Below are 27,618 nucleotides of genomic sequence, written 5' to 3'. Positions count from 1 at the left end.
GGCTATTTATGATCTTTGTCTTAGCGCTTGCTTATAATATGTACATTGGTATAGGGGGGTTAGTATTTACAAAATTAGGTCGACCTTACTTGGTTTACAGCAACCAGGAACGATAGCGTGGTCCCACGGAGTCCAGCGGAGGATGGTAAGTGCACTTACTGGTCATCAACGTGGTCAAACTTACGCCTTTGACCGGTCACGTGGCGTATACGCGAGTGGTGTCGAGGCGTTCAATCTTCCATGCAATAAACCGCCGGGCTTGCATGCGACCGATCGGGTTGGATGGTGACGAGTCGCCCTCTATCGGATGCCCGTGGAAACGCTTGCGGTTGGTGGCTTGGACAGACCGCGTGGTGAGTTCAACTGACACACCAGCGAGTGACGTCACTGTTTATGCTGCACGACGTATGCTCCGTCACAGCCTTATCGGTCCAACAGAATGACGCAAATGATCAGTTCTGTGATGTCACGCCGTCCGGGCCCTAGGGGTGCACCCTCGTTTGAAGGGATCTTCAAACGATTTTCAAATTATTTAATTTGCCACAAACAAAACCACTTTTGTAAATTCACCTGTACAATTTCAATCGATTGGTTCGAAAATTCGTTTTTGTTACAGATTATCGCTTGCACACGAGGGTTGCAGCGTTACGGCTTCAGCCTGAATATTAAAAGACTCACTTTGTAAGGAGAACAATACATTCTATTGTGACACAAACCTTCCTAGATACACGTGTTTGCTTAATTGCACTTTCTTTGATAGAAACTTTTAGCATAAAAAAGGAAATCTGCAATTGTTGTATAATTTCATAGAATTAATCACAATTTAATTAGATATTCGATTAAACAATACTTTTTGCTTTTAAAAACTCGATTTCCTTCTAACAATTCACAATTTTTCCTCAATGTCACTGTATGCCACTATATGTCTTTAACTGTAGACAGTCGGAATGAGAGAGAATCTTCAACCCAGATTTTGATTTCAACAAACCTACGCGCGACCCGATTCTATTCATTCGGCTATTTTCGGGGCCTAACTTGAAAGTGAGCTAATTTTTAAAGACCGAACTCATTTATCAGATTCTCTATGTACGTTCGTTAAGTCAGAGACACGGAACGCCAACTTCGCTTCTGACAGTAAAGGCTCTATTTCAAATACTTTTTAAGGTCAAATATTTTTATAATTTTTATTTCATTGGAATTTGTTTTTTTTTTCAGGTGATGGGATTGCATAGTAAAATTTAGTTTAAGTTTTTTTTTAATTACTGTAACCATGTTACAACTATTAGAAAAAAAACTTGTGTAGGGGTTCCTAGCAAGCTTCTGGAGGAACCCTGAAAGGAGTGAATGGAAGGATGCCGGAAGAAATTCCTAGTGCAGTCCTGGAAAAAAAATCCAGGATAAAATCCAAAGGAGAGGAAACCCAGAAGCAATTAGTAGCAGAATCCAGCAATAAATTCGAAGTTCCTATGGTATATGGTACACGCAAAACAAGAAAAGCTACCAAAAATTGAGATATGCCTTTTCTACCAATTAATGTATTAAAAACGTACAGAAAATGTGATAAATCATAATCCATTCGTTGTATTAAGATGCGCTACACGGTTCCATAGCTTCCATACCACTACACACAAACACCTCCATTCAAACCCGAGAAGTTGAACCGGGATGCGTCTAAAAATAACTTTCGCTTCGCTGCTGAGTTTCGCGTCCTATTGTCTACATGGAATTTTCCACTTGCAAACAGCAACCTGCTGGATGCGGGCTTTTAAGTGCACAATGGGTCTAGAGTCGTATTTACGAAGACAAAAATGTTTCTGCCAAGTTGTGTCATTTCTTTTTTTTTTCATTATTGTGAAATGATTACCGTAATCCGGGGTAACATTGATCAGAATTTTCTATCTTTCTTGAATAATTCTTTTGTTAAAGCAAATGTTACATGTTTTATATTTTTAAAAGAAGTACTGGCCCTCTGAGTTTGTGTTAAGCTACTCGAAAAAGTATTGTAAAACTTTAAAACATGTTTAAATAGGTTTTTAAATCTAATTTTTGATTGTGTTGATTTGGGGTAACATTGATCATGTCAGTGATCAATGTTCATTTGTGTTGAAAATACCCTTACTTACTAAATTCGGGGTCGCTGACTTCGAATATGTTGTCCAAATTCTTACAAATAATGTACTTTTTAAGTTATTTTAGGATTAAAATCCTCTAAACCACGAATAACGCCTAAAGGTAGGCAATGGCTTAAGGAATTGATAGTCGACTTTTAATAAAACGTATATTTTACTTAAAAATAGCATTTTCATAAAAGTTTCGTATATTAAAACCAACTCTGGGATATCATATTGAAGTAATACGGTGATTTCGAACCTCATATTGTATCTAGTATTCACGCCAAGCATGAATGTTTGACAGTGTATCTCATTGCGTTACGAAACACAATTATGGAAAAATCGATTAAATTCATTGTTTATGAGAATCAATTTTCATAAATTGCATGTCATTAAATAGCTAAATGATAGCAGATTACGATATACCATTCCATAGTAGAAACTGATTCAATGTAAAATGCTTCTTTGAACATTTCATGAGGTGGGTTAAGACGATCAATGTTACCCCGCTGATCAATGATACCCCGGATTACGGTACGGTCAATCAGGTGTGGCTTATCCAAAAATCTGCTGATTAATTATTCTCTATACAATATCAGAATGTTTTACAAAGTCATAGCAAATTTACAAAAAAAAAACATTCGATTGATTTGATTGATTTGTCTTTATTAAAGAGACTTTCAGCCCTTGGATAAAACATTCGAATCGTTAGAAATTTCCGAAAAGTTTTCAATAAATTGAGAATACAACTTGCTAAAAATGTTTTAGGCAATTTTTAAAACTTGACATGCTTTTGTATATACCACTAGGCGGTGCTAGAGGTAAAGCAAATTTTAAATTTAATATATCTCAGAACTCTGGTCACTTACAAAGTTGGTGTCTTTGACAATGTTGTTTGGTAGGTCAGGGGTTTACAGTTAATGGTCTACTTGTTTCGAAATTTTGCAACAAGGAAGCGCAAGTTACACATTTGCAAAATTATGGAAATGAATGTTTTTTTTTCGTAAAGCAATCAAAAAGCTGTAATTTACTTTTCTTTGAACATATTTAAGTCAAGTCAAAGGTTTTTCAAAGAGCTATATATAAGTCAGAAATGTGCAAAATTTCATTTCATTCGGTTCACTTAATCCAGAGATATAGCAGTTTAACGAAGAACACTCAAATATGAAACATTTTACTAGAGTCGCTCCAACTTCATGTAAAACTATCCAATCAAACTCAAATTTGTACCATTTATAGCTAATTAGTTGTGCAACTAGCAGATAGAATTTGAGAATATTCCCTACACATTATAGAAAGTTCAGCCCTGTCGTTCTCCTTAGTCACGGTTAGTCGATGACTAAGGAGCTTTATTTTTAAGTCGAAAAAGATTTTTTTTTTTCAAAATAACCATGTAAAATGGTTAATGTGATTATAACCACCACCCACGTGGTGCACATTTTCAAAAAAAATCACTTCACTTCACGACCACCCCCTCAGGAAACAAAATTTGATAAAACGTTATTTTTGACCATTTTAGGTGTTCAGTGTTAACGCCCTGACCGTACCAGATTGAGTGTAAATGGGATTTGACAAAAGTCGGTACCCACGACCACCCCCTCAGGAGGCAAAATTTAATAAAACGTTATTTTTGACCCTTTTGGGTGTTCAGTGTTAACGCCCTGACCGTACCAGATTGAGTGTAAATGGGATTTGACAAAAGTCGGTACCCACGACCACCCCCTCAGGAGGCAACATTTAATAAAACGTTATTTTTGACCCTTTTGGGTGTTCAGTGTTAACGCCCTGACCGTACCAGATTGAGTGTAAATGGGATTTGACAAAAGTCGGTACCCACGACCACCCCCTCAGGAGGCAAAATTTAATAAAACGTTATTTTTGATCATTTTGGGTGTTCATTGTTAACGCCTTGACCGTACCAGATTGAGTGTAAGTGGGATTTGACAAAAGTCGGTACCCACGACCACCCCCTCAGGAAGCAAAATTTAATAAAACCTTATTTGAGAACATTTTGGGCAATTCAAATTGACAAAAAAATTTGATCAGCCCTGTCGTCCTCCTTAGTCACGATTAGTCGATGACTAAGGAGCTTTATTTGTAAGTCGAAAAAGATTTTTTTTTCAAAATAACCATGTAAAATGGTTAATGTGATTATAACCACCACCCACGTGGTGCACATTTTCAAAAAAAATCACTTCACTTCACGACCACCCCCTCAGGAAACAAAATTTGATAAAACGTTATTTTTGACCATTTTAGGTGTTCAGTGTTAACGCCCTGACCGTACCAGATTGAGTGTAAATGGGATTTGACAAAAGTCGGTACCCACGACCACCCCCTCAGGAGGCAAAATTTAATAAAACGTTATTTTTGACCCTTTTGGGTGTTCAGTGTTAACGCCCTGACCGTACCAGATTGAGTGTAAATGGGATTTGACAAAAGTCGGTACCCACGACCACCCCCTCAGGAAGCAAAATTTAATAAAACGTTATTTGAGAACATTTTGGGCAATTCAAATTGACAAAAAAATTTGATCAGCCCTGTCGTCCTCCTTAGTCACGGTTAGTCGATGACTAAGGAGCTTTATTTTTAAGTCGAAAAAGGTTTTTTTTCAAAATAACCATGTAAAATGGTTAATGTGATTATAACCACCACCCACGTGGTGCACATTTTCAAAAAAAATCACTTCACTTCACGACCACCCCCTCAGGAAACAAAATTTGATAAAACGTTATTTTTGACCATTTTAGGTGTTCAGTGTTAACGCCCTGACCGTACCAGATTGAGTGTAAATGGGATTTGACAAAAGTCGGTACCCACGACCACCCCCTCAGGAGGCAAAATTTAATAAAACGTTATTTTTGACCCTTTTGGGTGTTCAGTGTTAACGCCCTGACCGTACCAGATTGAGTGTAAGTGGGATTTGACAAAAGTCGGTACCCACGACCACCCCCTCAGGAAGCAAAATTTAATAAAACGTTATTTGAGAACATTTTGGGCAATTCAAATTGACAAAAAAAATTAAAGTTACAGGTTGCTGAATATATTCGAGATAATAAGGAAAAGATACATGCTTCTACTAATTTGCAACTAGCGCCGTCTACTGGCAGAATCCTGAACCAATCAGCTAATCAACTGAAACGCCTTAATAAACCAAACATCATTGCCGAAGAAACCAACTTTCTAAGTAATCAGAGTTCTGAGATAAATGGAATATAATAATTAATTTATCGTCAGCGCTACCTAGTGGTGGAATTTTGAATCAAACAGCCCATCACCAGTAAAACCTTGGCTGGCCTAACAACTTTGCCAAGTATACCGAATATTTAAGTAATCATGGTGCTAAGATGTACGGTATGGAAATTTCGCCTGTGCTATATTATATTAGAAAGCAGATTTTTGAATCAGTTTAACCAGACGAACCTAACATAACAATAATAGGGAATAGGGTCAACAATTGAAAATAAACTTTCTAAAACACAATATGTGTCTAAAAACTTAAAGCTGAAGCTCAAACAGTTTTGTCTCCGCAAATACGGCTCTGGACCCATTGTGCAGTGTGGCGGCTGTGTCACTTTCATCACCAAGCCACGTTTGTGTTGATGATGATGGCTTTCAGCCTCTTGTCTGTTCATGTGCAGTTATAGCCGTGCTGGTTAGAGCGCGGGATACCGTGTATCACCATGATAGCGTCTCGGTTCGATTCCCGCCGCCGCCCCGTATTTCTTTTTAAACATGTATTGGTATTTGATGCCGCCGCTGCTGCCATGATCAGTCTAAAAATAGAACAAATAATGAGAAACCAGTGCGACAGAGCACACGCACACATGTGAAATTTTCCTTTTCCAGATTCTAGGAAGCCAATACAATTTTTGGTATACTGCCACCTACCAATTTTTGTATTTGCAAGGCCCTAATACAATATTTGTATATGTTTCATACCCAATTGTATTAGAATCTGCCAATCTCAGGTTGCGTGTAATATGGTATTTATCTGTATTGGGAACATCAACTTCCTGTTATTCGCCATCAAGCAGAAAGATGGGTGGTAATTAGGTCCTTAGCTTTATGATAATCAACACTGGTTGCACATACCCCAAGCAACATTGTATAGTCAAAAATATTAGAAGCGATTCTTAATACCATCGTAAAACCAAAATACAAATTTTTGTCGGTTCTGAAAACTCTACAAGACAAATTATGGCCATCAAAATTTCACTTGGGATAGTTTTGATGTCGGTGATCTGTACCCAGCAGTCGGCAATGAAATGGTTTGAGATCGATAACTTGGAAGAATTGATGGTTACGGATGAAGTTAAGAGTGAAGAATGCTGTCCGGTACAGGTAGGACTCGATTATCCGGGGGTTCAATTAACCGGGGGCCCGATTATCCGAAAAAAGCGGCCCGATTATCCGGGGACCAAATATTTTTTCGTTTTGTTTGCACAATTTAAGAAGGCAATATGTCAAAAGATGTAGCAAATGTTAAATACAACACCCATAAATCAGACTCCGCCTATTTGACAATTATTTTTATTATGCAGATTTTTAGGCTGAAATTCCATTCTCAACAAATATGGTTATAATCCTACCAGCCGCTGAGTTCCACTATAACATCATACAAACTTGCTGCTATGTTTATTGAACTGTTTTTGATTGATACATCTTAGAAATAAAATTAAAAATATGGCTCGATTATCCGGAAATTCGATTATCCGGGGTGATTTTCTTTCGGAATCACCCGTATAATCGAGTCCGACCTATACTCGCAATAGTTGATGGTGTGGTAAAAGTGGAACCGTGTGAACGGTGAAAAAGAAACGGCATACCTATGTTTTATTGCTATTGTTGGTTTTCCCTTATATTCGTTAAACATGTAAGTTGAAATGGGACACGTTCGGTGTAGTACTAGATTTGTAGTAATGAGCTGAATTTTAGTATGGTGAGAAGGTCAATTCTCCGTTTCTGCAATGAAATGGTGCAAAAAGCTTGGGTATTATGATTCTTTGCCTAATTTGATGCTGTTTGAGCAAAACTTTGTATTACTATGTTGTTTATGTTGCAATAAATGGAGAAAATAACAACACTGTTACCCAAAGTTTTGCTCAAACAGCATCAAATTAGGCAAGGAATCATAAACCCACGCTTTTTGCACCATTTCATTGCAGAAACGGAGAATTGACCTTCTCACCATACTAAAATTCAGCTCATTACTACAAATCTAGTACTTCATCTATCTGTTCTATTGAAATCAGAATTAAGGTAGAAGTTTTTTTTTTTATTTTTGTTGAGAAAAGGGGTAGGGGTTGTTCAACAAGCCACGTCATTTGTAGAGGGGGGTATCAAAATTTGTGACGAAACGCTACGAGGGGGATGGGGTGTTAATAATCGCATTGAAAAGCTACGTCATTTATGGACGCTCCACCGGTACTTGGACGCCGATTAGCCGCCCCTAATGTAGGGATCAGATGCTGTTGTGAACCACTCTTCTTGGAGAATAGATGCTTAGGTTTGCAGAATTCGCAACTCTACTTTGGATTATTATTACAGCACCTTTGATGAACCACAACAAAATCTAAATTGATGTCAATAAACAAGTTCTTTCACTTCATTCTGAAAATCCTGCAACACGCAATCCTAACTCTATTCATATTGCTGTACCTATCATACACACCATCATTATAGAGCGCAAATGCTTGTTATACGAAAATTCCCGAACACAAGCTCTCTTTCTCTGCCCCCTCAAATAGTGTGTGTAATATGCATCGCATGCAGTTTTGTTTTGATCCCTATCCGTCGAAACCCTCGTCCGACGACAAAAACCAGGCGGCGTGCTGCCTCAATCCAGAACGCAATCCACAGCTCTAGCTAGCTATCCATCCACGTTATCAACCAGCAGCCTCAGCCATCACAGCGAGATCGAGAGCGCACGGCGCACGTGAGCATTCTCTCATCCACCCATTCAAGCCACCCACCACCCCCAGCTCACCACCCTCCGCAAGAGACGGTGCGCGCGCGATGGGTGGTGGTCGTGGGTGGATGGAAAGCATAAACACGGCAATATTCATCCAATTACAATTATGTCAATGGTTATGGTCCGGGCGGGGGTGGCGCCGAGGACTCCCCGCCAGCACACCGAGAGTGGGTCGAATCCTTCGTCGGGCTGCACAGCAGTGGAAAACAACCCAATTTTCGCTCTCTGTTTTGGTTTTTTCATCCATAACTGAGCGTGGTCGTCGCCATCGGCCATCGTTGTCGCGGAGAGGACTGCCTGTGATACTCAGAGCATCATCGGGACAGAGCTTCGTTCGTCGGTTCGTCCCGACTGGAGATGTTGTTCGGGAAGCCAGCCTTTATCGTCGGGACTCTGACCCACGGCGGAGCACACAGCTTTGGCTCATCATCATTTCCAGTTCGGATTACGAGGTGAAAGGATGTATTGGCGTTTTGCTGCTACAGTCAGTTCGCGTAGTTCACAGTCACAGTCCTGGTGGAGCACCAATAACCCATAAGTGTGGAAACAGCAGCAGTAGTAGGAGGGCACATTGCGTCTGATAGCGCGCGCCGTCTGGCAACTGGGAGTTCGACGGAGATCTGCAGTCTGTAGAGTGACGTTCCGAGAGTGGGAGAGCGTAATAAACTAAGTGATATTAGTGCGGTGTGATAGATGGTCGCTTTTGGTGGATTGAACCGCTTGATTGGTATTAAGTGGAAGAGTGGAAAATTGGCATGAAATTGGAGATTTCGCAGACGTTCGGTGGAAATTGAAAGCAATTCAGTGGCTCCGGCGCAAATAGTGTGGATGAAATAAAGCAAATAATATTGATTGCCATTATCAGAATTGCAATAGATGCTGAAGTGTGTACAGTTATTTTGGGTCAGTGATTGAAAACTGTGAAGTTTGTATAGAACATAAAAGCTTGTGATTACATTTGCTGTTAAGACAAATTTAGGTAAGTTATTGTTATTTATCAACTGTTAAACTAAATAAGCTATGTGTATATAGTATTCATAAGCAAAATTTTAATTTGATTTAAATCGTTTTAAAGACTGTTCATTTTATGCAGCGGACACCTTGTTTGTGCGGTATCCTTTTGCATGCTTTTTTTTTTCAAAAAAAAAAACGGTTGCAAAACAAACTTTCAGCAGTAATTCAACAATATACGAAAGATATAACATTATACGAAATGTTCCTTGTTATGTTACTGAAGTGGTTTTCATTAAACGCCAATAAGAAAAAAAAACATACCTCAAGATTATACATAACTTTAAACATACTTAAAATTTACATTATCATCAACTCTATAATGTATTGGAATCTAATACTATTCTACTGAGGATAAAGCTCAATAGTTGGTCAGTAATAATGCACCAAGCAGCATCCAGCATGCAGCAATAACACTACGGATTCCTCACAAAATTTTTCCAGTGAAGAACAGAATCGCTTTCTAAATTATGCAGAAGAAAGATATGTTTTAATAGTGAATTCTTCATTATAAGCTTAATCCATAATGATGGTCATAGTAAGAAATTTCTGCTCCGTTATGGCAACTTTTTGACTCTAAAAAAATATTGTTTTTTTTATTATTTTCAACTTCTTCTCGTTATACACCGGATTTGAGAATAGATACATGCAAGGTTTTATTTCCAACATCAATGTTATGCTAAATTTGCAATGGGTTCCATCGTTATTTTGTTTTGCACTTTAGTTTTTGGCGCGTTTTCTTTTTATAGCCTAACAAACTTGTCCTCTTTATAAAGTGATCAGTCCTTATTGTACACGAATAGCATTATTTCCTCATTTCTTATTTGATCCCAGGGATCAACGCGATCTACAGATTAAAGCTAAATACAATTTAATTTAAACCTAACTTACACCAAAAATAGCTAAAAAGATCAACTTAACAATACACATTACGATTCAGACAACATAATTGTCTTTTGAAGTAAAGAATCTATTACATATATAAAGATAGATAAAAAGTTCTTAATTTTAACAAAAAAATAAGAAATAAAACAAACTGTGGTTTTTTCCTTTGTTTTGAGTAGGATGATAATGGCGTACATGCTTAGTATGGGAACGATGCCTTATGTTCATGATTTTTTTAAAGAAAGAAGTAACAGTAAAAAGACAAACCAAAGAAAACATTGAAAAAGTATAATGCAAGATTTTAACCTGAGATATATCTTAGATTTTAAAAGTAAACGTAGCGTTGGCGAAAAATAGATAAAAAACTACTCTTTATTCGATAATATTCTTCAGGTGCGGAATCTATTATGTCCAATTGCGTATGTTTCGTGCGGGAATGGCAAAATAAGAAGCACCTTGGTCAAAACATATGCACGAGAAGTGATTTTTATTTATTTTATACATTTATTAAATCAAATATTTTTCGTAGCTCAATATATAAGTTATAATTTCTCAAAATTTCATTGGATACGATTAATTGAATCCGGAGATATTACAGTTCAAAGTTTGATAGCGGGCAATTTAGGAAAAGCATTTCTCTAGAATTTTTTTAACTTTATAAACAATAGACTGATCTTTCTCAATTTTGGACCATCGATCGACAACTTGTTGATCAACATACAGTGAAAATTGATGCACTTTTAGAAAAATAAGCTGTAATTGACCATTTTTTGAAAAGTGAAAATTTTGCTTCTCCCGATCATATTATCTCTCCTCTGTATTAGTCATGAATCGCTTCATGAAGCTTTTATTATGACCAATGAAGACTCATTTTCGGCTGCGTTTACCCTATCATCTAATAAAAGCCTGCCGTGTCAATTACTGGAGCTACAATGTAACCATGAAGGAGAACGTGCCTCTGGAGCTGACCTACTGATACCTGATGTAACCATGTTCTTATTTTCTTGAAAATTATGAAGGAGTTTTTTTAGACTCTAGAGAAGGGCACAATCTGTGGAAAACGACGGAAATAATTTCTGTTCAAATTAGAGGAAATTTTGTTCAACCAACCTCATAACCATATTGCCGTGCTGAATTGTTGGAGTAATTGCTAATGGTATTTATAACATGCATCCTCTCTTGAAAATCTCAACTTGATACAACTATTTACATCTATAATATGCATATATCTAATATCTATATATTATATGTGCATCATTGGTACAAATTTGGGCTCGATTGATTAATTTTTCGCGAAGTTAGAACCGTTCGGGTAAAACACTATTATTTCGACAACTAATTTATGAACTGTCAAATCTCGGAAACCAGTGAACCGAATTGAATGATTTTTTTAACGTTTATCAACAATATATTGATACTTAATACGACGTTATAAAATGTAAAATTTTCTCTCGACGAATTAAGTTATACCGGATTGTAATTTTTACCCATATAGAGGAAAATAAGCCAAATTTACAATACCACATAAAAATTACTAAATGTGTTCTTGTTTCAATCTAAATAGGCTCTAATATATCTGATTAGAGATAACTTGAGAACAGAAGTGGAAAATCTTTGGATATCAACACTAAAATTTATTGACATTGATGTAAAAAAAATACATTTTTTCGAGAAAAATCCAAAAAGTGTCAATCCATGATAACTTTTTTTAATTAATCAATCGAGCCCAAATTTGTACCAATGATGCACACATATTAGGTTGACAAACAGTCAAAATGTGAGATTTTTTGATGCACTCTGAAAAGTTATAGCTTGTTGAACTTTTTTGTGAGAGAAAAAAAAGTTGCCTATCCCAAACATTTGGTCATCCCCTGTAGATTCGCGAAAGATTAATCAGTCGAGCTCAAATTTGTACCAATGGTTGATTAACAATCAAAATTTGAGAATTTTTAACGCACTCTATGAATAGTTACAGCATACTGAACTTTTTGTGAAAGAAAAAAAAGTTGCCTATCCCAAACATTTTGACCACCCCCTGTAAATCACTTGTGTGAATAAATTTGAAGAATTTTTAAAGGTTTTTATGCGAATTGTGACAGGTTTTACATTAAAAAAATCAACCTTTTTGGATGTGTATTAAAACTCGGTGAAAATACTGTCTAAAAAAATCGCCTTCCAACAAGGTCTTGTATATCAAATGACTCACAAAACACAAAACATATGTTTGCGAAAGGAAGACATTTTTTTTAATTGCCTACCTTTATGCGTTTAATGTGAGTTATTCTGTAACTTAGTTAACTTTATTATATTTTTAACATGAAAAATACTCCAGTTGTAAGATTTATAAGAACATATTCAAATTCAGCATAATCAAATTTAGTTTGTTCAATAATCTTCCAATGTTATGTCGTCGGTTTACCCACTTCATTCCGAAGTGAAAGTTTTCAAATTTGGCCATTTAAATAATGCGTGGTACAGTCAAATTTTGGTCATACAATTTTTTTATAACTTCAGACTGCGTACACCTAAATAGCTGATTTTTGGACCAGTAATGGTACATTGTATGCAGTTTATACCATACAATTTTCATAAAAATCGGTTTAGTATTTGCGGAGATATTGTTGAATCCTGAGATCTGCAGTTTTAAAGTTTTGTACAGAGAGGATTTAAAAATAAGAACACATTTTTACTGCTTTATTTATATAACAAGAATAAGTTAACAGATTTCAATAAAAATGTGTCTGTTCGTAAAGTATGCATGTCAAAATGTTGTGTAAAAATTTCGTTCAATTTTATCTAGCCGTTACAAAGTTATATTTTTTTAAGTGGCACCTGGTCAGATTTTTTCATATTCAAACTGCTACAACTTTGAGAGTATTCATACAAAATGGCTCAAAATTTAACTAAGAACATATTTTTATAATAGTATTATACTGTAAAATTTTCATAAGAATCGGAGCAGTATTGCTATAATCAAAATTGTGCTTAACTGTCCTTAAATTGCCGAAAATTTACTATGGAGCGCTTTGTACAAAATTTTAAAAAGGCTGGTTTTATCTTGGTTTTATCTATATATCAACCAATACTTAATGGATTTTGATGAAAATTTTATGGTATAAGCCACATATAATGTACCACTACTGGTCCAAAAATAAGCTGTTTTGGTGTACGAAATCTAAATTTATAAAAAAAATGGTGTGACCAAATTTTGACCGACCACCCTTTATGTTTTACAAAATGTAGAATTTTCCTGTCAAAAATTTCGTTTACGAAACTCGAAACAAGTCCACTCAGCACATGTTTTAAAATAGAAATATATGTTTGGAGTCATATGCATTGTACTAGATTTTATATATAAGTGATCAACTTCCCCCCAGATTTATTTATTTATTTCGTCAATTAGCGTAGACTAGTACACATATTTGTACACATTTCTCTTATCTTCTAATGTTCTTATATATTTTGAAAAGAAAAAAGTTTATGTGTAAAATTAAAATTTAGATTGAATACCCTGGTTATGTGTTGCGATTTCGAATGGTATTAAAATATTTTCTTAGATTTTACCGAGACATTGTAAAGCCGATTGTTTCGCAATGCTGATTGTAAATATCCATCATTCGATTCAAAGGCCCAAATTTGGCATAATTAGTTCTGTGATGGTTTGTATGAAATAAGTTTCGATTTCTTAGTTACCTTGAAGGAATGTAAAAGTTTAATTTCGATAAGATTTCAGATGCATCAATCCTTTGCGAAACGATATCATTTACGAAAGCAACCATTGCTACTTCACGTCGCTCTTTCAAAGTTTGTATGTCTATAAGCATGCAGCGTGCTTTGTATGATGGTAGAGGAAATGAAGTCCAACCTAATTTACGAAGAGCGAATAGAAGAAATTGTTTTTTGTACAGATTCGAGTCTTTCTTCATGTGTGATTGAAAATGGTGACCATACAATGCTGCAGTATTCCATGATTGATCTTACATATGACACAAAAAGCGTTTTGATTGTGTATGGGTCATGAAAGTTGTAGCAGAACCGTTTTATGAACCCTAACATGTTGTTCGCCCTGTGAATGATAGTATTGTAGTGGTCTACGAAAGTTAGCTTAGAGTCTAATATTACGCCTAGATCCCTAACTCTATCACTTTTTTCCACAATTTGATTTCCTAAAGCGATTGAAATATATGGTGTTGTTCTTTTTCTGCTAAATGATATTAGGTTGCATTTCTTTACATTCAGTTCTAATAAGCTCTTCTTGCACCATTTGTAGAATTTGTCTATTTCATTGCGGAATACATTGATGTCTTCTTCATTTCTGATTTCCAGAAAGAGCTTCATGTCGTCGGCATAAATTAATACATTCAGTTTGTTGAGAATGAAGGAAATGTCGTTTACGTACATGATAAAAAGAAGGGGTCCCAAATGAGAGCCTTGAGGGACACCCGAAGTGACTTGAATTGGTTTCGATTTGGTTTCATCAAATTTAATGATTTGTTGGCGGTCTGTTAAGTATGATTCAACCCATTTAAGAAGGCCTGGCTCAAATCCAATTTTTTCCAGTTTGAAAAGCAGCATTGGTATATCGATGCGATCAAATGCTTTACTAAAGTCCGTATAAAGAGCTTCTACGTGGTTTCCATTATTCATTGCATTCAAGGAAAAGTCAACGAAATGAAGCAGGTTTGTTGTTGTTGAGCGACCCTTGAAAAAGCCGTGTTGTGCTCCAGTGATTCTATTTTTGATTTGGAGAAAAAGCTTTTCGTTGACAATAGCCTCGAAAAGTTTCGGAATGCAAGAGATGAGGGCAATACCACGATAATTACGTATATCAGATATTCGGCCGGATTTAAAGATAGGTACTAAAAAAGAGCTTTTCCATATTTTAGGGAATATTCCAGTTTCCAGTGATTTGTTAAAAAGCCAAAATAATGGAGAAGTAAGCTCTTTTGCTAATTTTTTCATAAAAATTGGTGGAATCGTATCCGGGCCAGGACCTTTGGACGCGTCTAAGTTCATTAGGGCGTCTAGGATTTCCTTCACGTGGATTTGACTCACTCCAATATCCCTGGAAAATTCTGGATAAAATGCAAAATAGTCACGGTCACGATCGTCTTCCGAGAATGTGGTATAGATTTCTTGGAAAAACTCTGCAAAAAGGTTGCAGTTTTTTTCCGAGTTATCCCCAAAATTTTCGTCAAGATGCATTACGGATGGAAAATTGTCAGATTTTAGTTTTGTTTTTACGAAAAAGTTCTACGAAAGAAGTTCTTTGGACAGGAGATTATTTCAAGTTCAGTTTTTGAATTGTATTCTTCGATTACGGTATCACCCATTATCGGAAGGCCGGCTTCAGAAGCATGTTAACCTCCATTTGGGACATTTGTGCTATCGCCACAATAAAAGCCTATTTCATTATCTTCCTGAGGGAAAGGAAGGAAAATAGGATAAGGATGGGAATACGTACAGGTAGGAAAATAGGAAAAGATACCCTGGAAGAGGGTACTAACTCATAAGCGTGCCACAATGGGTTCTAACAGTTCAATTTTGAAAAAAGCTGTCAGAAACTAAATTTTTGAATTTGTCTTTAATGGGTTACAGTACATCGGGTACTCATCTACAGGGGATGGCCAAAATGTTTGGGATAGGCAACTTTTTTTCTTCCACAAAAAATTCAACATGCTGTAACTTTTCATAGAGTGCATCAAAAAATCTCAAATTTTGACTGTTTGTCAACCTATTATATGTGCATCATTGGTACAAATTTGGGCTCGATTGATTAATTTTTCGCGAAGTTAGAACCGTTCGGGTAAAACAATATTATTTGGGCAACTAATTTTTGAACTGTCATATCTCGGAAACCAGTGAACCGAATTGAATGAATTTTTTAAAGTTTATCAACAATATATTGATACTTAATACGACGTTATAATATGTTATATTTTCTCACGGCGAATTAAGTTATAACGGATTGAAATTTTTACCCATATAGAGGAAAATAAGCCAAACCTACAATACCACACAAAAATTACTAAATGTGTTCTTCTTTCAATCTAAATAGGCTCTAATATATCTGATAACAGATAACTTGAGAACAGAAGGGGAAAATCTTTGGATATCAACACTAAAATTTATTGACTTTGATGTAAAAAAATTACATTTTTTCGAGAAAAATCCAAAAAGTGTCAATCCATGATAACTTTTTTCAACGTTTAAAAAGTACCTTTGTTTTAATAGTTTGTGAAGCATTTACATTTTGTTAGTGTACGTTCAAAATTTCATTCAATTCGGTTCACTGGTTTCCGAGATATGACAGCTCAAAAATGAGTTATCTGAAAAATAGTGTTTTACCCGAACGGTTCTAACTTCGCGAAATATTAATCAATCGAGCCCAAATTTGTACCAATGATGCACACATAATAGGTTGTCAAACAGTCAAAATTTGAGATTTTTTGATGCACTCTATGAAAAGTTATAGCTTGTTGAACTTTTTTTGTGAGAGAAAAAAAAGTTGCTTATCCCAAACATTTTGGCCATCCCCTGTATAATACAAATAGCATTGACTAGCTTTTAAAGAATTCAAAAATGTTGATTTTGTATCTTGATGCAGTAATTGATTAGTAATTGATGGTAAAATTATAGACTTTCTCTTGGCGGATCGACTGAGAAGTCTACTGCAGGGCTACGCAGGGGGTTGCTAGAAGTAGATTTGCGCCAACAGCGTAGTCCGTTGCAAAACTAGACAAACGAAAATTGTCATGTACCAACAACAAAACAACCAGACAGTTACAGTTAGACGAAACATAAGACCAAAAACGAACAATTAGTTACTCCTGAAGATGACACAAAACCCCAGTGTCGAAATGTCGCGCAATCAATAAACTTCGTTTTCCGTATTGAAGACTGCGTAGCCGTTTAATACCTTGAAACGTCTTATGACTCCGGGAGTTCTCGTCGTCCTAGACGGGGACTAACCTAAACCCCAAGCGGCTGGTCCCAGCCACGGCCGCTTCCGGGGTGCCCACTCAAGGCCTCTTTTCTCCCGGGTCCCAGGGCGTATCAGAGGTGGGGAAGTTTTGGATGTGGGAAGCCTAACAATTTAAAATAGACTTACGTATGTTTATTCAGGTGATCATGGTGGTGCTGCGGACGCGGAAATCACTGTTGGTTGCAAAGATCTACATTTCTGGGTCCGATCGACACGTGGCCTCACGATCGTGGGGTACTGGCTAGTTGATGGGGGCGGTACGTGGCCGGAACGCGATGAATGAACCCCTGGCTTGCGTGGCGGATCCTCTCGGGCCACTTGCTCGTCCGACGAGGGGGGGGGGGGCTTGGTAAGGCCTGTTGTATGCGCCTGCGGGTAGTTGCGGAGGTTGTAGGCGGACTTGCCGGTTTCCGTCCGGCGATGAAACACGAGATCTTGGCTTGTTGGTGGTGAAGACGGGCGGGGGGGGGGGTGGGCTGAACGTTCCCGTTGCCGTCACAGACCCGATGCAATGGTCGGATAGTGGCTGGTTTCCGTTAGATTCGGCGCTAGATGGCTTCATCCGGCTGTCACGTGGGTACGCAATGGTCAATTGTCTACTGGTTGGTCAAGGGGGTCTGTGGACTTTTCCCCTTCTGCTGGCTTAATTCTTCACGGACTATGTCGGTCCCGATGAGGCGATGGATTCTACCGTCTTGGACTACAATGCGCGGCAGACCCGGACTACGGAGCGGTCTCCCGCCCGTAGATTGACGGGACCACTTGTTCGGTCTTTCCCTTTCGGCCTCTGCAAACCAACTGCCCCAATCGCTCTTCGTGATCCTTCTTCGGTCGATCGTCACTCATGGCCCGAAGTAACGAGCACTCATTTCTATTTCCGCATCACTGCAGCTAACTTCAGTTTGCCTGAACTCATCGGCTACACGTATGCCGTTTTATTTTTCGCCTGCACCACTACACCATTCAAATGTTTCGTTGGAAAACTGAACATCATGTAGCCCTACCGTCCCACATCAAAATTTGCAAACCTAATGTTACTGTTCGGTAACAACCTGCATTATAGACTTTTTGATAAAGAGCTAGAGCATAAACCAGTTCAATCACTACAAAAGTTCTTTAATATCATTTCTTCCAAACATTTATTCGTAGGTTCTTGTGTATACTAGGTATCTGCAATGGAGCAGGAGAACAAACACTTTTGGCGTCAAAATTGTCATTATTTTGTTATAAATTCGAGGAACTCTTACACTTCAACTTCAAAGTGTGTTATAAATTGCTCCCCAATGCTCCCCGCGACGATATTCCGTTCTAATGCTTGTCAAAATATGCACAATTGATTAAGAAAAAATGCAGCTGTCAAGAGCTGTGGAAACGTTAGCGCCATGATGATATGTACATAACAAAATTACATGAAAACATCCATTTTGTTCAGATTTCGTCTGAAGAAATCGACAAATAACGAAAATGTCATAAATATGAAATTGAGAAGTAAATAATGTTCCATTACATTCATTTAGGATAAAACTAGCAGATTACTATGATATGGCAATTTTTGCCAGGTATTTTCTAATCTGGACCACTGTGTAGCGCCCTGAAAAGGGCATGAAGTAAACCTTTAGCTAGGGTAAGTGAAATGTTCCAATTATGGCTATAGTACTAATTATTCGCCACAGGGTAAACGTTCCTTTAGTGGAGGTTGTACCAATAGTGGTGGCAGTGGCAATTTTCATAGAAAAAGCTTGTAAATGATATTTTTAATAGATGTATTATGCGTAGTTAATGACTTCATTTAAGTTTTGTGTTCAGAATTTGTCGAAAACCCCATTCAAAACAATTATTTTCCCTATTTTTTTTGCTCCTTTGCACCTATAGTGGTGGTAGTGTTCTTATAGTGGTGGGTCCCATAAGATTTCAATGGGATGCGTCACTATAGGAACCAATATTAAATTTTACCACCATAATAGGAACCGTGAACCTATAGTTGGTGCAAGCGATTTATTAGAAAACAAAAGCTGAAAGTCTCTTTAATAAAGACAAATCAATCAACCAATCAATTTATTAGAAAAATTTGACATAAACGATGGTTTTTACATTTTTCCTAGCAACTTTAAATGAAAATCTACCGATTAACGTTTTCAGACTTTTTATTTTGTGGTATCATCAATTTTATTCCATTAATCTACTACAATGAGCTACTAATAGCACCACTATTGGTGCATTTACCCTAGTTGATTTTCACCCTTCAACGATGTAATTCAACAATAAAAAATGTGAACAACAGATCACGTTCACTCATTTTAACTCCACATTTTGCTCCAATTATGGTAGAAATTAATCATTTTCCATAAAATTTCGGCTTCCTTGCACCTTTTTTCGCCAGAGTGTGGCAGTTTTGGCTAATCCCATAAGGAATGCATGAAAATAGAGCGAAAAGGAACCGGATTAAAAAATGTAACCATAACTGGTACAGGGTTCCTATCATTGGGACACGCTGTAATAAATACTAAAAGTAGTATTGGCTCCGTTTCTATATTTTTCCTGTAAAGTATGGAAACTAAGCTGTCTTTTAACTTATTGATGACATTCGTTGGTCTTCTCGCTATTTTTGTACAAATAGTTTTCCTTAGGTAGTGCCATAATTGGTACAGGCACCCTACTTAACACAGCGGGTTCAAAATAACAGAACATCCTGAAGATTCAGACTTCTTAGATCAGTTATACTAAATCAAGTGTTTACCGAGTACTCGGAAACGCAGTTGCGCTATAACTAAAGTACGAAGTTCCATAGTTGGATTCTCAACCAAGTCATACAAATGAAGCAGCCAGTTGAGGCTTGTAGTAGACAAAACCATAACTAGGAAAACCACATGGTGTTGTCTCAATAGCGTTTCTACTACGAGATACCACAAAAGTGGCGACAAGACTCCCGTATGGGGGCATTCACAAGCACTCAATTTCCTAATCGCTGCTTGACGTGATGTCGAGAAGAGATGTCAGTTTTCGAGCATTTGATAAATCCAATTGGAAAACATCAAAGATAAACCGAAAAATCCATGCGGTTTTCATTATGAAATCGAAAGATACGTGTTCAAAAGCATCCTTGAAATCCAAGAAAACATCCAAACAAGATTGCTTTTGCATAGATGCTTTCTCGATATCGTGAACAACATTGTGTAAACGAATCACAGCGGAATGCATGTTGCTTCACATGAAGAGGCATGTTGCCGGAAAAACATCACGGATGTTGTGCTTGATTACACGATCTAATAATTTCAGAAAAAAAAGGTCAAACTGATGGGTCTGATCTACATACGATGCATTATTCACTTCCGGAATAAACTTGACAGTAATATCCCGCCAAAATTTGGGAATATACCCTGCAGCAAGTCTGCAAACTAGCAATATAATAAAAATATGTTCCAAGTGTTAAAATTTTGGAGGTTCAAAAAAAAGCAAAGCGATTTAGTGCCCATTGAATTGCTAGTCATGATACTCCAACTCGGAGTCAGAGAATCACAACTATAAGAAAAGACATCAGGTTCATCCGAAGATGTAATATTCGCACATCCGGGGAAGTGTGTATCGAACAAGCATTCAAAAAAATCTCATCAGCGGAAGTTAGTTGCCGCTCGAGGCATGACACGCGAGATTGCCATTTAATTTTTACTGAAAGTAGCAAACACCGCCGGCTAAAACGCATAATGCGAAACTATATAGCTTAATGCTAAATTACAATGAAATCCCCCTTATGAAAATAAGAATCTTGGACTAAAGCTGTTCTCTGATGCTGAAGATTGATCTGAGCTGTCACAACAGTAACCACTACCCAAACTAGGTAAGATCAAACTCTTTCAAACCGAGCAGGAAAAATAACAACAGAATAATATATCAAGACATAACTTTAAGTACTACCATTCCAGGATATGCCTTTCATGAGGTGGTAGTAAGAGGCAAAATAACAAAAACCAATACCTTTATTTTGTATATGTTGTATACTGTTTTTCGATTGTTTGATTGATACTAGAAGAGGTGGCCTGAAGGGCCCATATAGCCGAGGCGGTAAACGCACGGGTATTCAGCATGACCATGCTGAGGGTGACGGGTTCGATTCCCGGTCGGTCCAGGATCTTTTCGTAAAGGAAATTTCCTTAACTTCCTTGGGCATAGAGTATCTTCGTGCCTGCCACACGATATACACATGCAAAATGGTCATTGGCAGAGGAAGCTCTCAGTTAAAAACTGTGGAAGTGCTCATTGAACACTAAGCTGAGAAGCAGGCTTTGTCCCAGCGAGGACGTTACGCCAAGAAGAAGAAGAAGAGGTGGCCTTTCAGTCTTGAAAAAAAAAGAAACAAACTGCTGTTTTATCTTGTCAACACAACAGGATATTTATTTTTCTCCAGACTGGAAAGCCATCTCTTGTGGTATTACATAGATCGAGAGTAATCAGGTGTTATGATTAAAATGGTAAAATCTGTTCAAACCATGTAATCTCATAAAACGGGCATTTTTTTCCAAATGATTATCTTGCTTATCGTAGCTAATTTAGATTAAAGATTATGTTTTTATTGTTTGTCTATTGCTTTTCTTTTCAAAGTTTATCAAACAGTATGTTATATTAAGAGTAAAAAGTGTAGAATTAGCTATAAGTTGAAATACACATTAATAAAAACAAAACAAAAAATTAAGAGTATACCTAATTTTAACCCTTTTTAATTTATACTTTCAGATAAACTGCTTTTCAACGTACATTGATAGTCGATAGGACCATTCTCACATTCAAGTAAATCAAAACACTGTAAATAATACTGACCGCTTTACAAATATTCAATTTTCTTGTTAACGTAAGCCATAAAAAGAGAAATAAAAAAACTAAAGCAGAACGTATCATTGTGTATAAAAAAAGGTGAACAGTGCCGCGAAATTCCACAATCTCCATTCATACTCCGTAAAACGTTAGCGCGACGTCTCCTGCCGGAATAATAGAAACCGTTGGTACATCGCAAGCTTGACGCGTGCACAGATCTGGAGAGAGCGTTTTCATTCTCATACCACACAGTGCTAACAGTAGCATTCAAACTTCGCACAGAATAGGATAAAAATATCAAAACATTTCCCATACAATCAAATAAAATCACTTTACACACCTCTCTTTATAAGCGGAGTAATAACATCACATACCGCCGGATAGCGTGGTTCCTCCTGGCACTGAGTGGCATCCACAGGCTACGGTGGCAGCTAGGAAGCTCTCGGGAAACACGCCGATCCGCATACATACCGTTAAACCGGCCAAGCGAAACTCTTGCGAAAAGTGAAATCACCTTCTCTACTGTCACCGCCATCATCGGCGTCATCACCATCATCATCAACAGGAGCAGCATCATAGCCGGTTGCTGCCGTCATTGCTGCAGACGGGTGAACTCTGAACACTTTACGAAGATTGGGTGGAAAAACGGCGCGCACGCCGGCCGCACAAAACTGCACGACGAGCGACGGGCGTAGGTACTGCCTGCCTGTGTTATCGTCAGCACCTTTTTTGCCCGCGCCCACGGTTTCCCAGCGCAGCCAGGCATCATACGGTGAACCGTCGTCGTGTGGCAAGGATATTGCCATTCGCTCGCTTCGGACAGTGAACAGGTAGGGTGGTTGTTGCAGAGGAAATGTTGTTGCAATTCATGGATTAGCCCCCGGACAACTGTGGTAGGTAATGAACGGTGATTTTGATTCATTTGTGTGACCTATGAGCATTAAAATGTTTTTGTGACTAGTCACATTAGACTAGAGTGTCCAATATTTTAGTTTAAGTCTAAAATTGTGACTAGACTAGAACGGGCCGTAACTGCATTGTTTCACAATTTTACAAAACTATGATGCAATGGCTGTCACGTAATAAAAATCACTGGATTTCAAACGTTGAACTTGGGAAGCTTATAGGAGAATTAAGGGCACATCTCCACCGGGGTGAAACACCTACACGCAATTTAATTATATTTTCAGATTTTCTTCAGGTGCAATCAAACTAGATATGAAATTGAGTAGGTTTAGTCCGAGAACGGCGTGAAAATCGATGAATTCCCACATTTGGAAAGATTTAATTTACCCCATCGACAACCAGGCGGCTCCTTGTTCTTCCAATGCTGCTGGGAAGAGTTCGATGGAGCCCCATGGTATTTCATAACCAACCAATTCGTGACCAACAACACCAACTAGTGGCGTGTCCCGCTCAGCGTAGCCGATTTTCATGCTATGCTTCGTGCTCATAGAGGACTACCGGCCTTTTCAGCGTTTTGTAAATAGTTAACTACGTATGACGGTGAACTTTATACGATCGAAGAGTTCTGCGGAGTTCAAAGTAAGCTCGATTTCCTGCCACAATGCGTCTCTGAATTTCTTTGCTGGTGTCGTTGTCGGCGGTCACCAGTGAGCCCAAGTACACAAATTCTTCAACCCCCTCGATTTCACCACCGATAGAAATTCGGAGTGGCGGGCGCGGTGGTTCCTTCCTGGATTCCTTTGTCATCATGTACCTTGTCTTCGACACATTAATGACTACTCCGATTCGCTTGGCTTCACTCTTTAGTCGGATATACGTTTCCGCCATCGTCTCAAATTTACGAGCTTTAATATCAATATCATCAGCAGCTGAACGGACTTCGTGGAAATCGTTCCACTCGTGTTTATCCCCGCTCTCCTTCTTACACACTCTAGAGCAATGATAAACAGCAAGCACGAAAGACCATAACCCTCTGCGAGATTCGAAGGGACTCGAGAGTGTCCCTGATACTCGAACTACGCATATCGATCCATCGTCGCCTTGATCATTCGAATCGTATCAGTTTATCTGAGAATCCGTACTCGTTCATAATCCGTCATAGCTGGTCTCGATCGATTGTACCATACGCCGATTTGGAATCGATGAACAAGTGGTGTGTGGGCAAGTTGTATTCGCAGCTTTTCTGCAACACCTGGCGGATGGCGAACTACTGGTCCGTTGTAGCGCGTTCACCCATGAATCCAGTCTGATATTGCCCCACGAACTCACTTGCAATCGGCGGCATGAAATTTGAGAATGTCTTGTAGGCAGCGCTTAGTAGTGTGATCGCGCGATAGTTCCCACAATCCTTCTTGTCGCACTTCTTGTAGATGAGACTACGATACCTTCCATCCATTCCTCCGGTAATACTTCCTCCTCCCAAATGTTGGTAATGACCCAGTATAGTGCTCTCACCGGTGCTTCTCCACCGTATTTTAGAAGTTTGCTTGTTAATTGATCTGCTCCAGCGGCCAATTAACCAGCCAACCTCCTCCTCAATCTCTTAGAGGTTAGGTCCTGGAAATCTTTCGTCTTGCGCACGTACTCCTGGATCTCTTACCACGCCACCTTCGATGCTTGCAACGTCACCATTGAGTTGCTCATCGTCAAGCTGCCGCCACCTCTCGACCACCTGACGCTCGCTCGTGAAAAGATTTCCGTGATTGTCTCGGCACATGTCGGCTTGTGGCACGAAGCTTCTGCGCGAGCGGTTCAGCTTCTCGTAGAACATCCGTATGTCCTTAGCGCGGTACAGCTCTTCCATCGCTTCGCGATCGCGTTCTTCCTACTGGAACTTCTCCATCCGGTAGACTGAGTTCTGCCTGTTCTATAACGTATCTCATTCGACCTCGTCCGGTGCTGCATCTTTCACGCCCATGCTGTATTCTTCTCGTTTTCCAACTGTTCACATTTGCCGTCGTACCAGTCGTTTCTGTGATTTCTGTGAGCCGAGGTACTACGGATCAGATGACCCTCCAGCCATCTTCAAGTATAGCTGCGCCTTGCTGCTCTTCTGTTGTTAGGACCACTGCTAACTGCTGCGCGTAGTCTTGAGCCACTTCTACATTACGCAGCCACTCGATGTTGATCTCTGTTGTGGTGTTGTGGTAATAACTGTCGAAAGCTTTGAGCGCATGCATACAGCGACTAGGTAGTTATTCGAATCTATATTAGCACTGCGGTATGTGCGAGAATTAGATATATCCAAGAAGAAATTCCGTCGATTAGAACGTGGTCGATGTGGTTTTCTGTTTGATGGTTGGCTGATCTCCAGGTGACTTTGTAGATATCTTTGCGGGGGAAGAAAGTGCTTCGGACTACTATACTAGCGTTGGGCAATTTTGAATCGATGTTCGCAACATCGATGTTTTTGTTCCGATCAATCGATTTTTTGAATCGATGTTGAAGCCCCACGATATCGACCGAATCGATTTTTATATTAGATTTTTTCATTCGATATAAAAATATTAAATTACCTTTTTTAGAATGTACTGTAGAATTTAACCTTAAAAAAATGTAGATAAAATAAAATTTAAATAAAAATTTAAAAAAAAGTACATAAAATCGAGGGTCTATATAATTTATGGTCCACTAGATTCAGGCAAACCTGTACATCTCAGGTTTCTTGGGCAATCCCTCCCAGGCGTCGAAGTGAATCTTTCTACGGATTCTATAGGAATCCTCCTTATGATTTAGAGCGATGATTCCCAAAGTGGGCGAAATCGCCCCCTAGGGGGCGAAAATCAGGCCGAAGGGGGCGAAAATTTTAAAAATCAAAATTGGGGGGGGGGGGGGGGGTGAAAATTCTAAAAAAGGGGGCGATAATTGAGACATATTAAAAGTATTGAAATACAAGTTCAGAATGTCAACTGAATCATTGAAACTCCCTAGCATTTTAAGATTTATTGTTTCTAGGGTTATTAAAAGATGTCTATTTCGAGTTCGAATAAATTAACAGATTTTTTTATGTTTATGTGAACCATGTGAACTTTTTGACAAAATTAGAAAAAAAATAAGACACGAATTTCCGAAAGAATTCCTAGTGATTCTGGAGATCCGATAGGGTTTTTTGATTTTATAAGAATGTTTTGTTTTTAATTTACATGCGTTTTTTCCATGGAAATCTCAATCAAAATCATGAAGTTTAAGATGAACCTTAGAACACTTTCCAGACGAAAGTCGTCAAACATTGTTTGAAAATATTTTAAATAAGCTTCCTGGAGGAATTCCAAACATTGTTTATTACTAGGACTTATTTTGATTTCTTTTTGCCACAGTTTCAGTGTTGAATTTTCTCAAAACCGAGTTATGACTGCATGTCTGACTATCCACTTATCTGACAATAAAAGTTCTCCAAATCATAGGATGCTTGTGAATTCGCATTACTGGATTTTCTTGGTTTCCAATTACTAAGCAATCCTGATTGCATTCGAAAATACACAAATACATTTCTTAGTTGTTCTTTTTATCATAAAATATATTTTTGTAATTGTAATTTCCCACCAGGATTATTTGAGTTCTTGTGACCAAACATCTCGGGTGTTGAAGAACTCCCTTTGATTGATTGATTTATCTTTTTTTATCAGTTTTAACGAGATTTTTAGCCCTAGGCTAATTCTTCTCGGGACGGGACCCACGCTTTACTTCCCTTCCGAAGGAAGAACTCACATTTTGTGAGTTTGTCGGGAGTGGGATTCGATCCCAGTTCCTCAGCGTGACAGTCACGTACTTAAACCTTAACACCAGGTCCGCTCCACGACTTATCTTTATTATAGAGACTTTCAGCCCTTGGCTAGTTCGTCTCTTTGCCCATTTAGAGTATTAGTAAAACAGCTAGTTGAGGATATCAAGCGTTTGTAAATGTTAACAGTTCGTTCTATTTTGGTCGATTTTGTTCAAGAATATGTATAGCACAAACATGATTTCAAAATGTATTGTTAACCTTCCGTAACTCGCGCGGTTGACTACCTGCGTCAGCGCCACGCTAATGCTGAGTACAAAAAGCGAGATTTTTTCATCGTGTTGTACAAAATACAACAGCGCGATCGCTCGAGGGTTAAAAATTCCATTTTTTCATGTGTTTTTCTGCATTTGCATAAAAATTCATATTTTCATCCTTTTATCATAGAAAAATAAAATATTTTTATGGGGGCGAAAATATTTTTCTCAAGCTCCAAGGGGGCGAAACCTCCTAAAAGTTTGGGAAACATTGATTTAGAGAGTCCCTTTCAGTGTTCTAGTGCACCCTTCTCAGGATTCTAGTTCAGTCCATCTCTGGATTCCAAAAAAAATTTTTTTGGGGATTTTAGATGAATTTTTCTGAATAATGTAGAGGATCCCTCTCAGAGTTCTGGAACAATCTATTTCAGGATTCTAATGGGATGTCTTTCAATACTGCAGGAGATTTTTTCTCAGCATTCTATGAGAATCCCTCTCAGGATTCTGCAAGAACCCGCCAGGGAGTTCTGAGGATATCCGACTAAGCAAGCTGGGAGAATCCCGAGGAAAAACTTTTCTCATGTTTCTGAGGCAATCTGTCACAGAATTCAGAGAGAATCCATCTCGGGAATCCGAGGAAATCCCTCAGGATTCTGGAAGAATTCCTATAAAAAATTTTGAGAGATCCATCTCAGAAAACTGGAATAATCTCTCCCAGGATTCTAGGGCAATCCTTAATAGAATTCAGGGAGAATTCCTACTGCAAGAGTATTTCTCTCTTTCTTTAGAATAAGGTCTCTCAGGATGCTGGTGTGATAATTTTCAGCATATTGAAGGAATCTCCCAGAGTTTTAGGGGAACCCTCACAGTTATAAAAGAGTCCCCTTAAAAATTCTGGAGGG

At 38.2% G+C, this 27,618-nt stretch overlaps 1 protein-coding gene across 1 annotated transcript in view; it reads left to right on the top strand.

Moving 5' to 3' along the window:
- Positions 1 to 7,686: 7,686 nt before the first annotated feature.
- LOC109433196 (LIM/homeobox protein Lhx6-like) overlaps positions 7,687 to 27,618 on the top strand; it is an 811,403-nt gene continuing 791,471 nt past the window's right edge. The window contains exons 1-2 of the mRNA XM_062860812.1: positions 7,687 to 9,064; positions 21,695 to 22,602. The gene's annotated coding sequence lies outside the window, so the exon portion shown is untranslated. The remainder of the gene's footprint in view (positions 9,065 to 21,694; positions 22,603 to 27,618) is intronic.

Source organism: Aedes albopictus, chromosome 3 (genome assembly GCF_035046485.1).
Source record: "Aedes albopictus strain Foshan chromosome 3, AalbF5, whole genome shotgun sequence".
NCBI lineage: Eukaryota > Metazoa > Arthropoda > Insecta > Diptera > Culicidae > Aedes > Aedes albopictus.
This window is presented reverse-complemented; position numbering and strand designations above follow the sequence as displayed.